The sequence below is a fragment of the Rhinopithecus bieti genome, unplaced genomic scaffold (assembly GCF_001698545.2).
Source record: "Rhinopithecus bieti isolate Rb0 unplaced genomic scaffold, ASM169854v2 scaffold_27016, whole genome shotgun sequence".
Taxonomy (NCBI): domain Eukaryota; kingdom Metazoa; phylum Chordata; class Mammalia; order Primates; family Cercopithecidae; genus Rhinopithecus; species Rhinopithecus bieti.
Genome location: NW_016812222.1, coordinates 1,122,578 through 1,125,582, shown reverse-complemented (window position 1 = coordinate 1,125,582; position 3,005 = coordinate 1,122,578). Strand labels below are relative to the sequence as shown.

Genomic DNA, 3,005 nt, shown 5'->3' with positions numbered 1-3,005 from the left:
AAAAAAAAAAAAATACAAAAATTAGCTGGGCATGGTGGCGTGTGCCTGTAATCCCAACTACTCAGGAGGCTGAGGCAAGAAAATCACTTGAACCTAGGATGCAGAGGTTGCAGTGAGCCCAGATTGCACCACTGCACTCTAGCCTGGGCAAAAAAGAAAACCTCTTTAAAAAAAAAAAAAAAAAAAAAGCCCAAAGTGAAGGATATCTTTGCAAAATAACAGGCCTTACTCTTTAAAAATGTTGAAGTGATAAAAGACAAAGAAAGACTGAGGAATAGTTTTAGATGAAGGAGAATAATGTAATTACAACGATTGAATGCCATGTGAGATCCTAGATTAAGAAAAAATCATTTTCATTTACTACAATATGTATTAACTAGACAAGTGGTGAAATCTGAATAAGATCTGTAGATTAGATAATGGTTTTGCATCAATGTAAAACGTTCCGATTTTGGTTATTATAAGAGAATGTCCTTTCTTTTAGGAAATGTGCACTGGTTTTTAGGCCTGTAACTTACCGTGAAAGAGTTCAGGGTTGGAGAAAAGAGAAATAAATGATAAAGCAAAGATGGTAAAATCTGGGTAATGGGTATTTGGCTATTCTGTTTGTGTTTTTGAAACAAGGTCTCACTCTGTTACCCCAGCTGGAGTGCAGTGGTGTGATAATAGCTCACTGCAGCCTCAACCTCCCAGGTTCAAACAATGCTCCCACTTCAACCTCCTGAGTACCTGGGACCACAATTGCGCACCACCACACCTGACTAATTTTTAAATATTTTGTAGAGATGGGGTCTCCCTGTGTTGCTCAGGCTGGTCTCAAATTCATAGGCTCAAGCAATCCTCCCATCGCAGCCTCCCAAAATACTGGGATTTCAGGTGTTAGCTATTGTGCCTGGTGATATTTGAGTGTTCTTTGTACTACTTTGTAACTTTTCTGTAAGTGACATTATGTCAAAATAAATTCTGAAAAGAGAGAATAGAAGGAAAGGAAGTAGAGACACGGAGGCAGTGAGTCCAGGCAACTTTTTGAAGAGTTTTGCCATAGGACTGAGGACAGGTGGCAGGCGGAGAGCAAAATGGGGTCAAGATAAGTTGTTCAAAGGCAGAAATTGTAGCATGTTTTTATGCTGATGAGAGAGATTCAGTAGATTGGAAAAAAGTTATAATGCAGAGAGAGAGAGAAAGAGAGAGAGAGAGAGAGAAGAGAGTGGCTAGAATGGTGTCTCCGAAGAGAGAGAAGGATGGCCTTGATCTTGGAGCACAGATGGCTCATCCATGGTCACAGAAGGGAGGGGAGAGTATTTGGGTACCAGATTGGTAGGTAGGTAGCTGTGCAGAGGAAATGTGTGGAAATGCTTTCTGGTTGCTACCGTTTTCCTTGTGAAATAGTAAGCAAGGTCCTCGGCTAAGAGTGAGAATGGGGAAGAAGGTGATGGAGGTTTGAGAAGATAGGAAGGAAGTGCTTAGGGAAAGTGAATGGATCTACTGTGATTGTCAGGCAGAGCAAAAGACTCCACTGAAGCTATCATCATTCAAGTAAAGTGAGGCCAGTCTACATGGTGGTGTGTTTTTCTCCAGCCACATTCCACTGCAGGGGGACAAACACAAAGGGATATGGAGTTGGCACCAACTAACAGGTGTTTAGCCAGAGAGGGGCAGGGAGATCTTGGGAGTATGCAGCACAATGGGGATAAAGTTATACCATGTCTGTAATCCTCAAGGAAGGAAGTAAGGACAGGGAAACACCAAGGTTCAGAAAGGTTCAGTGACTTACCCAAGCTTGCACAGCAAGTGAGTTGGTCTCTGCATGCAGGCACTGTGGCTCATAGCTTATTCTCTCACCAGCCCAGCATGCGTAGGCTGTCTCCAGTGTGTAGCATGGCATCTGGCACATGTAGCCTCTGCTAACAAGTGAATTAAATTGTACCTGGGGTTCTCTCTGCCTTTCATTCTATGCCTCTGAAGAATACTGAAATAAATAAATAAATAAATAAATAAACAAACAAACAAAACCAAACCAAAAACACCCTAGCTTCTTCCTTCCCTTCAAGCTGTCTTTGATGTCTTAGCATGCATGATGAAGGAGATGGACCATCAGTCTCCTTTGGGTGGCCATTGGTTCCTGCCTGCAGTCTGGCTTTCAGCAGGTCATTCTCAGCTCATACTCTGGGACAAACACTTCCTCAGGTTCTCAGTACACAACAGGAAACACGTCAGTGTTCCTGACCTGGTGGAGCTCAGTCAAGTGGGGAGAAGATAAGCAGACAAATCTAGCATTGCAAACTGGGATTATTGCCAGGAGAGACAAGCGGGCGGGGTATGAGAGTGCATGAGAGTAAAGCTGACCTAGTGGAGGGAGGGAAGAAGAGTTTACCCAAGGAAGGCCAGGAGGGGGTGGCCCGTGGGGCTGACCAAAGAGGAGAAACGGCATGGGCAAAGGTCCTAAGATAAGAACATGCCTGTTAATGGCATATCAAGGAGGCCAACGTGGTCCAGACGTACATGGAGAGGGTGGAGGGTAGGAGGGAACACTGTGGGAAATGAGATGGGAGAGATTGGCAGGGTCCAGTACACACTGTAGAGGAATTTGATTTAAGAACAATAGGGTTCTTACATTTTTGCAAGGTTTTACATTTAACAGCCGGGTGCGGTGGCTCACGCCTGTAGTCCCAGCCCTTTGGGAGGCCGAGACGGGCAGATGGCTTGAGCTCAGGAGTTCAACATGGGGAAATCCCATCTCTAAAAAATATACAAAAATTAGACTGGGTACAGTGGCTCACGCCTGTAATCCCAGCACTTTGGGAGGCTGAGGCGGGCAGATCACGAGGTCAGGAAATCGAGACCATCCTGGCTAACATGGTAAAACCCTGTCTCTACTAAAAATACAAAAAAAAAATAGCCGGGCGTGGTGGCAGGTGCTTGTAGTCCCAGTTACTCAGGAGGCTGAGGCAGAAGAATGGTGTGAACTGGGAAGCGGAGCTTGCAATGAGCCGAGATCATGCCAC

The 3,005-nt window shown here is 44.8% G+C and overlaps 1 long non-coding RNA gene across 1 annotated transcript in view; it reads right to left on the bottom strand.

Moving 5' to 3' along the window:
- Positions 1–2,158, bottom strand: part of LOC108544544 (uncharacterized) — a 10,884-nt gene extending 8,726 nt beyond the window's left edge. The window contains exon 1 of the long non-coding RNA XR_001889876.1: positions 1,775–2,158. This is a non-coding gene — a long non-coding RNA (uncharacterized LOC108544544). The remainder of the gene's footprint in view (positions 1–1,774) is intronic.
- Between the last annotated feature and the right edge of the window lie 847 nt (positions 2,159–3,005).